The sequence below is a fragment of the Erithacus rubecula genome (assembly GCF_903797595.1).
Source record: "Erithacus rubecula genome assembly, chromosome: 9".
Taxonomy (NCBI): Eukaryota; Metazoa; Chordata; class Aves; order Passeriformes; family Muscicapidae; genus Erithacus; species Erithacus rubecula.
This window is the reverse complement of record NC_136660.1, coordinates 15,221,558-15,241,572: the sequence shown is the minus strand read 5'-3', so window position 1 is coordinate 15,241,572 and position 20,015 is coordinate 15,221,558. Positions and strand designations below refer to the sequence as shown.

The window sequence follows — 20,015 nt, the reverse complement described above, 5'->3', positions numbered from 1 at the left end:
TATTGATACTAATAAATGTGGAATTTAAATACACTCAAATACACTTTTCCCTAAACAAAAGTAGTTTTACTCAGTCTAAAGTAATTTTTAAAAATAATCCCTTGTTTCATTGTTAACCATCCTGTTTGGTGTCTTTTTGATCACTGAGCTCCCACCCTTGGAGAGACAACTGTTCAACTTCAATTGGAGCCTGGAAGTCAGCTCTTCACAGCTGACAGATCGACTATTGTCTGTGACATGTTTGCACTGCTATTGCTTATCCAGACTATTGTGTTGCCTTCCTGTTGCCTTCCCCTAGAACTATTAAATTAAACCAACATATTTACACATATTACCATCCAACACAGCTATCCCATTAACAGTGTTGAATAAGCAAGACTTAATAAGTAAAATTACAGCTCAGTTCTGTCTTGCAGTGAAATCACAACAATATCACTTCTGAACTTTCTTTTATATAAGGAACACTGGATTTGTAACTACATTTCAGTAGCTTAAACAAATTTAGTGCACTTTTAGTGCTCTAAGTAAACTGATGTCACCAGCACTTAGCTACTAAGTTTCTAATGTAACATGAATTTAATTTAGTTCTGTTGCAACAGAATAATTCAAACTCCACTTTAGTGAAAGGGGCTGCAGCCCTCTCAACAAATCTCAAGTTTGGATTGTAATTCTGCTAACAGAGTCTTCATAACAGCACACTTCATGCTTATAAATAAAGCCTCTCTTGTGCATTTTAATGTTATTCTAAAAAGAGACAGACAAATAATAGGTACTATGGCATCCAATAGCCTAATCCAGCATTCCACAATGAGCAGCATTCTTCCTCTACCAAAGAAAGCAAAGCAAAAGAAATTTTTGTTGGTCCAAAGCTAATTATCTTCATTAATTTCAAGCACAGAAAGTACAATACAATGCAGCATAAACAGCAAGACAGGTCTGTCCTTCCTCAGTAGATTTGCAAATGTAGCTAAACAAGGAACTCCAGTTCCAGAAACCTAAATTATTTATGGCATGTACATTCCAGGTCTCAGAAAAAATAAAGCCATGAGTTTTCTGATCTAGCTATGGCTTTCAAAAACAATAGGTAAATACAACATGAAACTATCCATTGATGAGCAGTCAGTTGCTGCACTAAGTTTCATTCCAACCACACAAGGGAAAAGCAGCCCTAGTGTCCTATCCTGGGGCGCTGGCATGAGCTCAGCTCCCAGCTCAGCAGCATCACAGAACTCCCAAACCCCAGGCCTTCTTAAGTACATCATTTGAATCACACCAAATGCTGGTTTGGCCTCCTACACTCAGTACTTAGAGCTGGCTGATGAGGCTGCAACATCCTATACTACAGCATCTCTTTATTATACATTCCTCCTACATAGCATACTTACCCTCCAGTTCCAGTGGCAGATGTTATTGGCATTCTCTCTGAGACTTAGTACTTGGGGCATATTTTTCAAAGATTATTTTCTCACTGAGTATTCATGGAAAATAATTGTCTTACTTTGCATTCCACTACAGTAAGGATCCTCCTATTTATTCCTAATATCACCCGCTAGATTAATACAGCTAACTCAACATTTTTTACTTTAAAGCAAGAGTTTCTGGATCTGGTGGTTAAAAATATGTTATAATATGGCCAAAGCTCAAAAAAGCACCAACCTGTGAGTTTTCCACATATATTTGTCAGGTTATTTGAAGGATAATTATCAACATTTAAATAATCAATGTCAACAGTAACTTTTGATAGTAGATACTATGAACACAAACATTCATCTAGGAAAGCAGGGTTCATTATGCAGGAAAAATAATAGAATTTGCAGCATTTAGCCCAAAATCTCTATGATATAGAGGAGCAAAATAGTAGTAGCAGAGGAGAGAAAGAAAGAGGAGTTTAAATTACCTCCTCAAAACCAAAACAAATATTTTCAAGTCACTCTGATCCTTTCTGTAGTATGCAAAAACCTCCACCTCTTAAAAGCTCTAGAGTGTCTTCCTACAGGATGCTGGACTCCTAATGCTTCCATATCAGACATTTGCCCTGTGTTTAAACACTGCCCATGGGAGAAAGAAAGGGAAATATTAGGCAAAACAATAAACTGAAAGCAGGTCTTAGTAAGTTATTAGAGAGAAGGAATACTGAAATGATGGAATTTCCTTCACATTTACTTAAACAAAAAGCACTTAAAAAGTGCTTGGAGCTGTGACAAATTCCATTCTCAGGTGCAAAATTCAGGTTTGGCTGGCTACACTGCACACAGGCTGTTGGCTTTGACTCACAAATCTCTCTGAGCAAACAGAAACTAAAAATGCTAAGTAAGGTAATTTCCAAGTGTGATGATTAAAGACACCTATTCCAGGGTATAACAATGCAAATAGAGACTCGAAGTACACTAACAACATATGCTACACCCTCAGGTAACTGAAGATTGTATTAATTTCTTAGTGGAGAAATAGACAATGGAAACAGGGAAAGATTTTATAAACAAAACAATTACCAACAGTACACTTCTTGTTTTCATATGCTAATAATATGTCCAGTACCGAGAGTGCTGGAGAAACAACTGAAGTCATTAGGAAAATGAGAAAGAAATAAAAGCTAGCTACTGACAGGCTTGTTAAGGGCCCCTGAAAAGGAAAAAACGAGCTGAAAATCTTGTATCTCACTTGCATAGCAAGATATCAACAAGAAAAAGATGAGGCTACTAAGTTAGAGAATGTTAGAACTCAAAGGACTGTCAATATGAAAATTGATTGCATCACCATTTTGTCAAGTAGATACTGTCTCAGGTTCAATTGCCTCCATGTATAAAATGGTCATTTTTTACTCAGTAACACTCCTAAAAGTATATATGTACTGTTAATCAATCTTAAAATAATGTTGTTGTTCAAAAAACAGCTAAATAAAATTCTTTAGGAGAAAGAACAGTCAGCTATCTCAGCAACTGGTCCTTTGCTCATTATGAGACCTAATCTATGTTTTTTGCAACATTTTAAGATCACTCATCTTTGTCTTTTTCACATAGATGGCTTTATACCAAACAACTTCCTACCTTCCAGAAATTGCCTACCACATACACACATAATTATGCCTTCTGGTTCTCTTTTTGGCACTGGCACACTCACTCCTCTCCCCAGTTCAAATTATTTCAGTCTTACCAATTAGGCCTCATTTTCTAGACCTCAAATTATTTGATTCCTCTTCTTCCAAACTCTGCTCAGGTGAGCTCTATTTCCTTAGGGCATTTGCCCCAGTGAGATGCATCACTTCAACAGAGGACTTCCTCATGGATAAAGAAAAAAGAAAAAAAAGATTGTTCTGTATCTTTTTATCCCTCCTGGTATACATCAGGGATTCTGGAGAATTATCATTTAATTATTTGTTCCCTACATTCTAATTGTCTATTCATGATTTCTTTTAAGTGTAAAACTTCAATCTGTCACTATTTATCTCCTAAGATTTTCTTAATTTTCTCAAAATAATTCTGTGCTCATAAACTCGTGTCTTATGTATACATATTCCCTCCAAGTTCTAGGAGCATTTTTAGTGAATCAATTTTGTAAGCACAGTGTCTATTCTATCATCAAGGTCATTAACAAGAAGATTGAAATGAAGTAGAATGAGTACAGACCCAACAGACCCTGGCAGATCCACATTCAGTACAACAATTTCATTCTGACAGATGATCATTAGTAACCACCTACTAAGAACAGTCATCCACCAAGTCTTGCTCCTACTCTACAAGAGTTTCTTTCAGGTCACATTTATTCTCTTGTTTGCAAGAAACACTGACAAAGAACTCACTAACACGAAAAATACTATAAGTCACACATTTCTTGTCAATTCACTGGCCTTATTGTCATGTTACAGATGAAAATTAGACTGGCATGACTATTTACTCTTCTTAAATTCATCATGCTTGTGCCTCATGTTCCTGTTGTCTCCCTGAGGCTTACTTTCTGTAAGAATTTGTTCAAAATGTGGAAGAGACAGGAAATTATAGATCTTTCTTCTCTTTACCCACCCTCTTTACATTTTCAAATGTACCAGCATCTCAAAGGGCAGCTAGTTGTACTGAGATAGTTTCCATCACTTTATTTTTCCTTAACCAGTAAAAGGATGCATGTCATCAAAATCCAGCCTAATAAACAACCTATCCGAGTAGGTTTTGCATACTACAAAGTATGTGTTTTATTTCCTCCTTGTGCAAATTGCTCCTCATTTATATCCTGCTAGTGTTTTAAGGACATTTTCTTAGTCCTAGTCCATCTTACCGAAGTGTGCTGCCTGTGAAACCCCCGCACTGCAGAGCCATGGCTCTATGGCTGCCAGGAGCGGGCAGCGCTGCTCCAGGGCTGTGCTGCCCTACGGAAAGGTCAGCGGGCAGGACATGGCCCTGCGGAGAAAGGGACACTTCCCACTGGGGTGCCCATGCCAACACAGCAGAGCTGCGCCACGACAGCAACAGAGCCAGAGCTCTGCAATCCACTTAACAATCCCACCAGCAAGGGGAGGCCAATTGCCAGCCCGTTTGCAGCATATTAGCGACGCTTCTGCGTCAGTGATGAAATCTGTCCACACCCAGCCGGGCAGATGGAGCTGGGTTGGAAGGGACACACACACACACAGTACTTTGTTCAAATTAATGCATATACACTGAACAAGGATTGCAGATAAAAAACAGGATTAAGCCTGACAGAAATGATCCTGCAGATATGATGGCGCTCACAGTGTTGACAGCACAGCACACAAAGCCAGCAACCCTTCTGTACACTCCTACATTGTTGTACCATCACTTTTAAAACATTAGCAACTTGCTGTCCTTGCCCAAAATCAAACTGCATAATAATGCTCTAATTATAGTACATGTGTATATAGCAGTTGAAGATGTGAATGTTTGATTACATTATTTGAAAATAGCAACAAAGAACAGGAAGAAAAAAGTTTAAAATACATGAGTTAAATATAAGTAATACCTATGTTTTCTTAAGTGTATTGTAGGTTTTTCATCATGTACCCAAATTGTTTGTTTCCTTTTCACAAGAATTATATGATGATAACATAAAACTGAAAAACTCTTCATTATCTTTTGTGTACTCTAAGCATACCCATAGCCTTCTAGCCCTTCCCTTCATTGAACTTTAATCTTCCAAAAAATATCAGAGACCAAAAGAAGTAAAATAGTGTAATACAACAAGAAATAAAAATAGTTACCATGCAAAAGTATCTATAAAAATAATCAGTTCCCCTAAGATTTTCCAAAATTCATCTGACACATGGTATAATTTTATTACAATACTTCATAAAATAGCAGAGTAAAATCTAACAAGTTCAACATTAGAAGAATAAAAATACTATTTGTGTAGATTAACGTAGTAAATGAATGTTTAGCTGTTGGGGAGTATCTGACTGCATTTAATTAAAGGTGCAAAAATGGATGTTTTTGAAGGGGAAAAAAAAATAGCATTGCAGACCTGCCTGCTTTATGTCCCTCAGAAGGAAAAGGCTAAAACAGTGATTTATCATGACTTAACAAGATACTGACCACTAGATGAACTACATTAACTGACTAACACATTTCTAGTCCAATTACCCTGAGAAGCAAAACAAGTTAGTGTAAACCACTAGTGAATTAACTATATATACTTAGTGAAATCTCAGACAATATAATAAAAGAAAATTTACATTGAAACTGGTCAGTCAATAATTTACATCTTATCACATTTTTCCTGATGAGATAAAGTAATTTACAAGGACAAAGGCTTCAACTAGTGGGATTTTGGAGGAGGATATTGTTTGTTTGCTTATTTGCTTTTTTTGCTATAGGCACAGTAAAGGATTAATCTCTGGAAGGTAGTAAAAATGTTAAAATTATATTAATCTTGAACACTAATATTAATCACTAATCACAACGAAATAATTAATGAGATAGGATTTTACATGCCAATTTGAAGTGGGTTGGCATTCAGTTTATTTTGGAACAGATATTAAATACTAACTGTTTGATGTTTCTTTTACATGAAGTAGATTGATTACTAGTTCTCATAGCAATCTTTTCAAGTCAGAGCTCAAGAACTTACGGTGTTTAGGAAAATTTGCATGATAAGAGGCACATCACCTTGAAGACTTTGTACTGCTGCCTCATATATGTGAAGCTATTGATAGAAAAAAATCAGTTTAATGCAGGCCCGTAGTATTACCTTTAAAACTGGAAAGAAGTAAGAACTCTCTCCTATTTAGTTCACTGCCTGCTACATGATAGCATGTGACTACAACACATCTGCACTATTCACAACACTGGAATTCAATACAAAAATATATTTCGTTTAATAATTCTATAACATAATTTGAACAGTTAGTACAATCTGTATTCACAATTCTTGTTTATTCTTAGTTTTAGCTGCAAGCTCAGTGCATCTATATGGATGTCTATATGGACAGGACTCATAACAAGAAATAATTACTGCTGATTACAGTCCAGAGGAAGCCTGTTTTTTCAAGGTGATCTTTGTAATTAAATCTAATTTTTCTCTCTTGTGTATAGATATGCACACAAGTTACATTAGCAACATCATTTGCTAACTCAAAAGAACTCATTGTAATGCTTCATTATGCTACTTCACATATCCTCCAAGAATTTCCACCCCAGTAGAACATAACAGATTTTAGAACTATTTCTGTAAGAAGAAGACAGACAGTTCAAGATCTGGTTCCTCTTCTCACTGAACTGGGGATGTGACAGCACCGGAACAGCCAAAACACCCAAATTTTATACCAAGTTCTACACTAACATCTTCTGACAAGCCAAGCCTCTGTGCCCATCAATTCTGGCTACTTATGATATGATGCCAAATTTAATTCTGTTGAAATATCAGGATTGAAAGACTTGAAACAGAATTCCAGTAAAAAAGAAAAGCTAAAAAACATGTCCAAAACTGAGTTCACCAGGAATAATTTGAATTTTCAGTCAGTAAAAAGAATTCTGCCTGCTTGTGCAGCAAAGACAAGAAATAGATTTTCAATCCCTTGCTTGTGGACATCCTTCACAAGCAGCAAGGGAATGGTGCCATAAAAAGCAGCTGACACTGACTACAACACATGCATTACCATGTCTGGGTAAGAGCTACATACAATTGGTTAGGGAAGGCTGGAGCGGATGCTGATGCAATAACTACCAAGTGGAAACTAATGCAGTAGTGGCCTGGTTCTCATTCCCCTAAAATTTTAACTGTCATCATCTTCTCTGTGGTACCAGTCCACCAACAGTCACAATTTGAATGGATAAGCTAAACATAAAGACATTATTGAAGTAAAATAAATTGTGCATACTCCTTTCTTAAGTATTTACCAGTCCACCAACCTCCTCCCCTTTATATTCACTTCCCCTTCAATAGATGAACAGCTTGGCAACTTAAAAAAAACAGTTGGAAAAAATGCAATGAGAAAACTTGGTATTAAGGCTCACAAATGTCTGGAATCAAAACACCTGACTCCAATTCTTCTGAATTTCCCTCTGTATTTTAATTCTTCTTACTGCAAAGGATAAGGAAGAGCTGAGTAAGCAAGTGATGTCACTGGACTTCATAAAAGAGGCAGAAATTGCATCAAGTATAAAGATGCAATGTGCACCAATTTGTCTCCCAATTAATTTAATAATAGATACTGTTGCTTTTTATTATTACATCTTGCAAATATACACTATTTTAAACGCATTCTAATACTTTGCCTAGCAATTCTACTTGATTATCAACTTGGCAGAGTTATAATTCCAATTAAAACATAACTAAACATGCTATCAAGTGACATATAAAACTTATGTTATTCATAACACAAAGCTTTCAGTGCTGGTATCCTGGCTGCATCCCAAAATCTGAAGGTACCAGTAAACATATCTTACTGTTATGCCATTCAATGGGAAGAAAAGGCTCATAAGGCTGAAATTTAAACAACCTAAGAAATCAGGACTGATTCCAGCTGTAAACATGTCTGCAATTTCAGTCGTGGGCTGCTGCCTAAGGCAGCACAGAAATTCCCTCCTGGTAGAAACTTATGTCTGCAAGAAAGAGGTTACTCTTGTTGTGGAAGCACAACTGACATCATTAAAAAAGAGACAAATCCTGCTCTACATTATCTTAGTCTAAATTACAAATAATTTTGGCAGCATCAGTATGCATTTAAAAAAATCTTAGTGCAACAGAGGAAAAACTTCGCTAATGACCCTTTTAAAGAATCCCCAAAACAATTCTGCCCTGAAAATACAGGGTATTTCCCCCAGTAGGGGTTTCTTTATAAAAACGTCAAATGGATTTTTGGCAGTGATAATTTTCCTACTTCAACTTTCAAGTTTCAAAACTATGATATCAAAGATGTCAATCTGCCAACAGGATAAGTTGTGACATTAAGTCCAGGTAAGCTTAGAGGAAGGCACTGGCTTGGCATTGCATTTCCCAAAGAACATGCAGATGACAGGCAAACACATAGACGTACTTCACTCTGCCTCCAAATTCAGAAACCAAGACATTCAAGTGAATGCCCTTGAGGCAAAAGAACATTATTTTCCCCTCTCTAAAGTTAGCTGAATAATTATACCCTGCAAGTAGTGCTGAACACTTGAAGGAACTACTAAGTAATTAGACTTTGCAGGTGTGCCATTTATTTTGTAAAGCCCAAATAGGAGAAAAAAGATTGACACAAACACCTGTTTGATTATTAGCTTTTTTGGGAAGTTCTGACTAATATAAAAAGTTACAAGTGTCCATGTTTTAAAAGCCAGAATTCAAGCAATTGGCTTTGTCTAGACTGATCTGTGTAGTGTTCCATTAGGATAATACGTTTTTATCAGATCAATAATAAAATCCTTTATGAAAGCTGATTGGAAAACCAGAAAGAAAGACCTACATACCAGCTATTGTTGCAAACATACTTTTTGTTCAAGGAGAACAATTGTGCTACTTTTTATATTTCTTCTGAGGAGATAAACTGCTTATGAGAGGAACAGTTAAGCACAGCACTAATAACGAAGAGTCTGCATGCTGTCCTGAGTTAGGGCACCCATGGATAATAACATTAAAATGGTGACCTTCATTAAAAGAGACTGAGGGTTTATCACCATCAATAATTTTTCCACAATCTCTTTAGAGCAGCCCAGAATCAGCCTTCACTAGTTCTTAACAGATTTAAAATCCTAGTCACTGCTTCTCATTTATGTGGTACTATTACCAGTCAATGGAAAATTCCTTGGGTAAGCAGCCAAGGCAACTTCTCCTCACACTCACAAAGAAAAAAATAAACATATTTTAAAACCCACACAAACCAAACCAATTGATATTCACAAAAAGAGGGAGAATTGAAGATCATTTGACATCATTTTCCTCTATGTTCAGTAACTGTTCAGATTTTTATTTTTTTTAAGAACAAAGAATGTTGGCAGAATTAAAACTGCGTGACTACACACCTAAATAATGGGAGTGGGCAGAGGAAGAAAAATTCAAATACTGATTTACACGCTAAAATTCTATTTATTGCCTATAGTCATCATGTGAGAGGACAGATATCGGATCATTATTGGAGAAAGTAAGGGGAAAGATATTTTTTAACTGTTTTTCAGTTTGTACCACCTGTGTGCAGTCCAAAACAAGCAGCTGGATCTCACTTTGGCATTCACAGCACAAAGCACTGCCATCACCTCCTTCTATTGAAGTAATTTGGCAGAGCAGCCTGGCAATGCAGAACATCTCTGCACAATGCCAGCAGCTCTGCTGGGGCAGGCAGGCCCTCAACCTGGAGCTTCCTTCAAAATACACACGTGAAAATCAACTATTTGATCTTCATCCCATACCAAGAGATAACACTAGAATCAAAAGTGGGTATTGAAAACAAAAGTGACCTTCTTTAAGTCTAGGACCAGTTTAATAAAAAAAAATATTACTATTAGATAGAGAAATAAGACTTCTCCCTCCCCATTGTAACCTTAATCTGGTATTAACCTGCTCATAAAATGCTATTAATTATATTTATAGGCATAAATTATGAGTGTTTCTATAATTTTTCCTATCTCATGACAACTCTGATTGAAGACAAAAAGATTTTTTATAGTCTCAAAAAAAAAAAAATCTCCCAAAGAAATTATTTTTAAAATCTAAATGAATCTTTTCTGTCTGATCAACAAATCAAAAGTAACTGACAAGGTTATTCTTGAAAAACACTTAGGCAGTTCACTCTGCTGAACAGCTGACTACAATTTAGCAAAATTTCTTTTTGGCCTCCTTTGTTTATATCAGTAAGGAAAAAAAAAAAAAAAACCAAAAAAAAAACCAAACAAGTTTAGTTGCACTGTCTCAGCAACAAGCACATTATAAAATGCCTTGGTGAGTTCCTGCTTAGGAACCTTAAAAACTCTTCTGGCAGATCTGAAATTTTGTCTGTTTTATTAGAAGAAAAAAAAGTGTTGCCTCTCTTGCTCTAATTCTTCTTGCCTGCATTTTATCCAAATTATGCTATGTCCCATTCACAATTAGAACTTGCTCTGAATATTATATAATGTGTGAGAATCATCTATTCCTTGTATAAAAATTAACGTTTGTTTAGTCAAGGACCTGCATAATTTATTAAAATTTAGAACAAAGAATTTCATACTTTGGTTAAGTCCTCTTAGGAAAATGGCTTAATCTAAGCTAAATCTTCACAGAAATATTCTTCAAAGCAGGAGTTAATCTGTCCACAGCTGCAGCTGCTTCTCAAGACAGCAATTTGCCTGCACTCCCTTTCCCCCTGAGCTGGTGCCTCGAATTCTCCAGTCTCATGTGATGCCATTCTTAGTGAAGGAATTTACTGCAAACTCCAAATGAACAGCTCATGCAATTAGGAAGAAAGAATGCTGAAAATGAGTGTGATCAACAAGGAAAGCAGAGCCACAGAATAACTGAGGTTAGAAAGGATCCCAGAGGAGGTCTATTGCCTAACCTCACACCAAAAGATGACTAAGAGGTCAGGTCAGGTTGCTCTGGGCTTTATCCAGTTGGGACTTAAAATCCTCTAGGGATGTAGACTGGATTGCCTCTCATTCATATGCACAGCTGTCAATGGAATGCAGAAAAATATCTTCCCTACCACCAGTCAGAACCTTTCCTGGTTTAATTTATGTCCATGAATTGATAACATACTTCACATGCTTCCTGAGGAAAGTTCCTATGTCACATTTATGGGTGATTTTCATAAACCAAATGAGAACATTCTTTTAATGGAGAAGTGAAGACATTTTTTGTCCTATTTAAAGCAGGGACATATTGGCAATCCCATATCAGTTCAATAGGCTGGCATTACACAGAAGGACTGAAAATTTAGTATGCAGAAAACAAAAAATTGCCACTGAGAATTCTCAGAATTCACCTCAAGAACAATATTTCAATTGTTTTATTTAAGTAACAATCAAAATTTGAGGGCTATTAATACTCAAGACCATTCCCAAGTACAGCCAGAGATAAATATCATAATTTATTCATACCTTTGGATAAGGATATGGCCCTAGCATTTAGTCTATATCTCCTGATAATCTCGGATAGGAAGAAAGCCAAGGAACAACCTGGAATATTGTTGCACCTTTTACTGATAGCATTAACCTAAAGTGGGACAGTAGAGATATGAGGGAAGTGCTACAACTAACACAACCATTTTCAGGCCTACCAGACAGCTACATTTGAAGTAGAATAATTCTAAAACAAATAAATATTTCATGTTTTCTGCTAAGAAAATCCAAATTTTAAAAATCAAAAAAAATTTTAAACAGTTTAGGATTAATTAGAAGTCTAATTTTAGGCTTTGGGTCCTTGTTCAAACAACTTTAAATAATTTTTACTTACTCTGCATACATGAAATAAATATGTCAAACTTTGACAAATGGCATATCAATTCTTACTCCTGTACAAACAGTACATGCATTCCTTATCAGAAGAAAAAGAACAAAACAAATTCGTAATCTATACTTGAAGTACTATATTTCAGAGCAGAATTAAGAAGTTCAGTTGAGCATAACACTGCAATACTCATACATTTTCCATGTTTTTTCTCCCCAAACCCACCAAAATCTTAAGTATTCCTTTGCAGAATAATCTTGACAAATAAGATTTTCCCAGTACTGCTGCTTTTGTCTAGAAATGTTTCAGGAGCTATGCCGTCAGAAAAAGCAACTTCAATTTGAAAATGTCCTTCTTTATCCCTGAGCCTGAAAAAGTCTCTGTTCTAGTGGAGATAACAGAACTCTACCATCTTCTGCCTGTGATTGCTGCTGTTTCATACCAGGCAAGAATTGAATACAGTGAAATTGCCCAGGTACCTATTGCAGCTGCAATATCAGACAAACAGGCAGAGGGGAATCCACTACATGAAGAAAGTGAACAGAGGAAAACATAATGGGTAAGTGGTAAACATCTTAATTTATGTGATAATTATACAGCTGAATATGACTGCTACAATTATTAACAACAGTATGTGAACTGATTGAAGAAATACATTACTAAATTAATTATACTACCTTTCTATCTCTCCCAAAAACCAAGAGCCCTCGAAGAAAACACATTTGTACAACAGAAGATATTTCATAAAAGACAGCTATTTCCATAAGAGAACTACACTCTTAAACACAGCTAGTTTTTGCTAACAGGAAAGAGAGATTCTCTCCTTCTCCATCCTCTCCTGAAACAATGCATTTTAGAGAAGTATCTAAAGTGGAGTTTTAAAAAGCTTCCCTGAAAAATCTGTGAAAGTTGTCTGTCTTCAAGAATTTAAACAAATTAGGAGTACCATAAAAGCAGCACTTAAATGAAAACTGCAACATTGCCCAACTCACACCACAGCATTTTTTCCCTGCTTCGCTTTGAGAAAAAGAAATAAAACTTTATTCAAAATCTATCAAGCATCCACAATCAAAGAAACCTGAAGTTTTTGCTGGCAAAGCCTTTTCAAAACATACTTCAAAGGTATTTACACAAACTCCTCAGATATCATCTGTTACAAGTACTGCATAGATTGTTGTGATAACAGTTGTCCATAACAGCCATCAGTGCTGCAGTCCACTATCACAATGTTTATGAAATTTTGCTGTCTATTCATTAGCACACTTCAGATGCAGCATAATGAAAAGGTTTTAATGAACAAGAAGAGAAAAAAAATCAACCTCTTTTTTCCCTCTCTTTTATTTCCTCTCCCTTTCCCCTACACCATGACCTATATTCTTCAACAACATGCAGATCTGCTGAGGACATTAACTTGTTTCCATGCCACAGTAACATCCAATGTAACCAACATGCTGAGATGCATTAGCTGTTGTTTATCGATCCATTTATAAATTCATTGTACTGGGAATACAAACTGGAGAATTATAAAGTCTTTTGCCATCCTCTGCTTTGTGACACACTTTACTGATTAACTGTTTTCCAGAATACATTTATTTCCATGTTTTGTGGAAATACTTACAGAAGATTCCTCCTCTTCAAAGTCTCCCACGTCTGAATCACTCTTACATATTTTTAGTCCATTCATTATTTTCAAAATTCAAAACACAATAAACCACATACCATTTTTTAAAAATGAAACCATATGAATTACATCCACCAAACATTATCTACTACAAATACTGATTTACATTTACCAAGTATGAGAAATAAACACACAGATAGGATAAAAAAAAGAAAAAAATCTAATTTCCCCTTGATTTTCTGCAGGCTTCTCACATGTGAACTGCTCCCACCACATACACAACATGCAGCATGTACCTCTGCAAAAATTTTGGTGAGTCAAACTGTCCCATGAAAAAGCATTCTAGTCAAGACACTAACATGTGACCATTGGTTATTACAGTTCATCCTACCTGCTCCTACCTTTGAACCAGTAATTAGTTACGGCTTATTTGTAAAGCACATATTCAAATCCCTTCTTTTGTGCCAGTTTATGGCACTAAATTGTTTATACCATCTAGAAAGTCTGACTACATTCTAAAAACAGGTATCTATATAAACCCATGTTCACAGCTTCAATTTAAATAGGATGGAAAACCAGCTGAAGTTAAACTGCTTGAATTTTCAGAGTTGCAAAAGACAAAAGAGGAAAATAATTCCAAAAGCCAGACTTCTAGCCTTGAAACACAAGGACTGCATGCTTGATCAAATGCACACATCACATCAATTATGGCAGAATGTAACAACTCAGAGTCTATTGCAAAATAATTAAAAGATCACCAGGGTTCATGTGCTGTCACACTTTCACAGACACATTTCAGTGAAGTCTTATCTGCATTTAAAAAAAAAAAAAAAAAAAAAAAAAAAAGGCATAGGTTGAGGTTTGAAGAGATATTTGAAAAAGGGAAACATTCATAAATTGTATCTATCAGTTTCAAAACCCTAATTTCTCCAATTGTCAAAAAAACCCCAAGGATTCAGATATTTTGCTTCCAACAACAGAACCACTGGAAGATGACTGTAACACCATCAAAGGAGTGGGGGGAAAAAAATTACAGAAGAAATACAGCTCACATCCCATCTACTAGAAATGCTATGTAAAAAGGAAAATACTGCCCCAAGAGGGATGTTCTAGCTGATGCTCTCTAGGGGGAGAAAACAAATTGGACCAAGGATACATCAGAGAGTAAAATCATATGTCTTGTGTAACTACTAACTTGGCAGTAATTTTTTTTGTTGCCACAGAAGCATCTGACCAAAATAAGTTTCCTACCAATATCTTTTGAATTTTCAACATTTTGAAATACAACCCCCCAAGATCTCAAAAATATCTTATATTCCTATAAACTACATGAAAATTAATGGTCAGGTAGAAGAACAAGACCTAATTTGCTCTTATAATGAGGGGAAAGTAGGAAATTCACCTCTTTACATTTGATTTGGCAGCAAATCAATCGGTACAGACACAGCAGTGTCTGTTGAAATGAAGTAGAATGAGATTAAGGATTGGAGGAGAAGGGATAAGGACATAAAAAGACAATTTAAATAAATACAAATGTTAATTTTGTTATTTCTGTAGCTCACAGAGACTATGACTTATAGACAGTAACGACAGCCTTAGAAACTAAGAATCACTTGCCCAAGTATTTAACATTTCTTGACCTCCTCCTGCTCAATAGGTTGCCTAGGAACATCTTACCTCAGAATGAATGGAAAAATAGTTTATGAGCCCATATGGACACTTCAAATACTTCTTGAATGTATTTTATGAAATCCATGCAAATGGTTTTCCATTATGCTTTTTTACAGCATTAAAGATACTCAATGAAGAAAAAAGTAGAGGAGTAATAAAGATAATATACTCTGAAAAGACTTTAATAGATAAATACCAACTTGGATACGACATGTAGAAGTTGGTGGGATGACTCAGCTCCTAATTATATTTTATTTAAGTTCATTTTCTTAGCAGTAGCCTGATGTTATTAATAACTCCCAGTAGGCTACTTAGAGCTGTCGATTCATTTTCCCATTAATGGCAGCAAAAGGTTCTTTGTTAATGGTTTTAGGATAATGCTGGGTTTTGCCATATGGTTGGTTTTGGATGAGGGTTTCTCATGAAAAGCCAGAGAGTGTAAGAAATTGTTACTATATTTAACTGCAGTGTCCTCACACGCACAACAGACAACTGGAATGGACACTGTCCTAATATTTACAAGTGCAAATGATGCTCAGTATTTACTGCATGTTCTGTTTAAGAGGACTACAGGGACCTTAAACAAGAGAACATATGGATAGATCAGAGGATTCGTAATACAATACTGAGCTTTTCACCTCTATGTCATTGGTTCAAATCTAAACTGGTTGGTAATGAAGGCAAGCTATTGTCATCTGACAGCCCTGGCCTTTGCAAATTGATTTGTCAGGCTCAGTCCTGTTCTCATCAAATTCAAAATGACAATTTGCATTTCTGAAAACAATCCCAGCAACATAACAAAAAAAATGAACAAATAGAAGTAATTAATCTCTTCCTCCTCAGGTACCCTCTCCAGACCAGAGTCTCTGGAGAGTGCCAGAAGAACAGTGAAAATTATACCACTAGTAGCACAACACAAAAATCTGTGGATAAAGGATATTTCTCACTCTCAGATACCAAATTAAAATTTCCTCCATACAAGTACAAAGCTTTCAGAGGTTTTATCAATAAAGAAAAGACAAGAAAGAAGAGACCCCAATATGTAGGTCTTAAAACTGAAATTTCAGTCCTGCTTAAAGATCTCTACAGATATCTTGTTCAAATGTGTGTTTCTAAAGGTTGAAGATTTTGAAGAAAATAGTCACAATACTCTGTAAGAGGAATATCAAATTTACTTTCCATATTATTATGACGAATTTGTAATCAAAATATTTAAGCACAACTTGCAGAAGCAACATTGTATTCCATTACTTGCAGACAGCTTTAGTTCAGGAATGATTATGATACTAGAGAAACCATATTTTTACAGTATTTCTTCAAAATTGTTAGAAAAAGCATGGATTATACCATAACAGAACATAATTTTCCACATATAATAATTTGAACAAAAATGGTTTTAAGCCTCAAAACCACATCCAGTCCTTTCCTTTGCTTCCTACTAGTTTGGGAGCAATCACAGTAAGTACTCAGCAGGTACCACAGCTCTCCATTTTGCTAAGTATCAAAAAAGTAAGAGACTCTTGTCTTCCTTGCAGGTTCCTTGTTTTTTACCAAGGTACTGATAAACTGAAGTTCTTTCTTTCTTTTTCAATAACTCTAGATATAAAACACTTACTGTAACTTTAGGAAAGGCGTAACAGGTTAACTTCCCAGCTGAATGACTGAACATAAGCTCTGAAAGCTGGGTAATCAAGCTGATATATAGTTTATTGCTCTAAAACCAGAGTAGCATAGCCAAGTCATATCCTAGTCTGGCCAAACATCAGACCTGTGTCCCACAGACATTGGCTGGTGAGAAGCACCCAAACCCAACCTTCCCCAGAACAAGAAGCCTCATGCAGCAACTGATATAACAGAAAAAGAGAAGACATGAACTGCACATTAAACTTGCAGGTCATGAGACACAATAAGAGACCTACTCATTGTATCATTTGTCTCAGAAGGTGTCCAGACTACAGCAGGAGATGGTTTCTCCCAGCAGTCTCACACACAGAGCACAAGCCTAGGGAATGGGGCTGCTTACAGATGAAGAGAAGAAGGCAAAATCCTAAAGATTGAGATCACCTATTACTTGACTTGCAGTTAACAGGATCAATAGAGAGATCCAAGCAAGCCAATCAAAATTCTTTAAGAGTCAATAATAAAATTTCATGCTGTTCCTCTCTGCCATCATGCACTGCGTATCTTTTCTAGGGAATGACCCTCAGTGACAGAACATAAGATGGCTCTGGAATTGTGCCTGCAGCCACTATTTACAGAAAATAAAGAAATTGAAAAAGCAAACAAGAAGTATTTCAGAGAACAAATTAATATCAACTGTTTGAATAAATCTGTGTGGAATATGTCAGGAAATTGAAAGATGCATAGGATATTCAGAAAGCTGCATGAGAAAAAAATTAAAAGACTAATAAGTTCTACAGGTATCAACAAGTATGTCAATTGTAAGATATTTTGCTGATTCTGAAGTTAGAAGTAGATTAAAAATAAAAAATAAAAACCAAACAATAGCTGTGACTTTTTATTATTATTCTTTCACTTCCTTACCTCAGGGTTTTGGGTTTTTTGTTATCATTTGTTGCAATTTGCACAGTTGGACCAAAAGTGATTCTGGACATGCACAACTGTTATATAGGTATGTTTATTGAGTCCTCAAGCTCAATGAGCCTCTCAAAATAACAAACTTTTCGAAGCTCCACAAACTGGGAAATAAACACACTTTCTCTTCTATGTACTGTCCATGAAAACTCACCTAAGAAGGCTTAAACACTAATAACATTTCCAAGACTAGACAGAGAAGGATTTAACTTCCCATTATCCTTTTTAACAAACTTGTGACTACAGTCTCAAAATAGACACTTAACCCAGAATTGAAAGAACTGGCATATTTCTTACCTGCAATTCCTGAAAGAAATTAACTGAAACGTTTCACAGCTAAAAATCCTCCAAAATTTCTAAATTCTCTGGGATAACAGTACGTTTGTCTGCACTGGACAAATAAATCAGGCACACCCTTACTCCTCCCTGCACCCCAAGAACATTGTGGCAGAAGACTTCATAGGTGACATTACCAGGTGAGGAGGAAACAAATGAGCAAAAAAATAAAGCTCCTATTTAATGCAGTCTGAATGTTATGCATCATGCTTGATTAAATATAGTTTTGGTTAGAACAGAACTTACAGAGTATCCTGTTTAATTAAACTGGTTTTATTTCTATCATTTCTGAAAAGAGAACAGATTTCAACAGGTTGACAAATATATTTTAGCCCATAATATTTTTCTAATTATTTTTAAAGCTGTAATATTCAAGTCAGGTGTTATCTCACCAGTTGAGTTCTCAGAACAGTAATTTCCTTCCCTCTTGAAGCAAACACAAGACTATCTATGTTGCTATTGTTTTCCAAAACTGCTACTCAGTGTCAAGTACACTGCAGCACAAAACCTTTCAGTTATAATTTTTTTTTTAAAATCTGAAATGTAGCACAAGCTTAGAGAGTTTTTTTTCAGTACATACATCTTTCTTTCAAGCTGCATGAGAAATACACAACTATTTTCCCTCCCTTTTCCCATGCACCTTTTTTCCATAATTAAAACACAGAATTTTTTCTGAAATCTGAAAAGGTTTTCGAATTTTTTTAACACACACGATCAGCCATTACAATACCCACAACAAGTTCACGTAGCTGTAAGACCAGAAAGCCATTTGTGCCTGCACATTTTTGAAAGCAAAGGGTGCATATTGCTACGGCTTGTATTTACGACTGTAATCCTCATAAATATCCACTCATAATCCTTTTGCTGAAAGAAAGGTTTCAAGCGAAATGCGACTCGGGAAAAGCGAAAAGATTTTGCTTTATTTTAAAAGAGAGCTGGGAAAAAACCACATGGTTTCGCCTATCTTAGACCAACATAGTAAATTAAACACTGAGGAGGCTTCTAATCAACAGCAGCTCCCGTGCAAGTGTAACTTTTGACGGCAGCTGATCACACCTGGGTTATTAACCAGGATAACGCAACATCCCTTTTTTATTTCAAAGACCCCCGCTAATAAAATACCTTTTTAGCCTCTAGCATTCTCTTTTTCTCGTACCTGCTACTCCTTCTCTCTTCAGCGGGCGTGCAGAGCAGACGGGCCCTCCTCTCCCAGTCCCGCCGGGGCTGGGGCCGGGATGCGGGGCCGGGATGCGGGGCCGGGATGCGGGGCCGGGATGCGGGACCGGGATGCGGGGCCGGCCGAGCCCCGCACGGACCCGCTGCGGCCCGGCCGAGGCGGCGGGGGCTGCGCCACCCCACAGGGCGGGGGTCGCACCGGCCGGGCTCCGGGCACACGGTCAGGCAGGCGGCGAGCAGCTGGGTGTGGCAGCGGGTCTGAGGGGACGGGACGGGAGCAGAGGAACCCGCAGCACTCCGGGAACGCTCTCAGTCCCCACCTGTCCCCGCGCGGTCCCGCCGGGCGCGCTCATCCCCCGCTGCCATAGCTACGGGCAGCCGCGCCGCCCGCTCTCGCGAGAGCCGCCATCTTCCCGCGAGAGCCTCGGGCTGCGCCGGCGGCGGGCGCCTCCTGTGGCGGAGCGCTGAGGGCGCGGGGCGGGCGGCGCTGAGCGGGCGCGGCTCTGTGTGCCGGGAACACCTCGGGGCGCTGGCACGGCGCCCTGGGATCGCTAACAGCTGGAAAGTGTGGGCAGGGGGAGCTGGGAAACACGGCTGGAGGAAACACACACCTCCATGTCTAGCGAAAGTTCGCTTGTAGTTCATGGCAGCTGAATTAGCTGACAGGTTAGAGCCGAGACATGGTGTGCGTGCTTCAGGTATGACTCAGACCATCTCAGGATGAGGGAATATTGAATAAGATCTTTTAGAAATTTGTAGTGTGATTTTC

General features: G+C 37.2%; 1 protein-coding gene across 7 annotated transcripts in view; it reads right to left on the bottom strand.

Moving 5' to 3' along the window:
* The window catches only part of USP54 (ubiquitin specific peptidase 54), a 91,665-nt gene extending 72,002 nt beyond the window's left edge, over positions 1-19,663 (bottom strand). For 6 of the 7 annotated variants that reach the window (XR_013775158.1, XR_013775159.1, XM_079312740.1 and 3 more), the window contains exon 1: positions 19,227-19,317. The gene's annotated coding sequence lies outside the window, so the exon portion shown is untranslated. Of the gene's footprint in view, positions 1-19,226; positions 19,318-19,353 lie in introns of those variants that run through there. The other variant, XM_079312737.1, reaches the window with a different exon arrangement.
* Between the last annotated feature and the right edge of the window lie 352 nt (positions 19,664-20,015).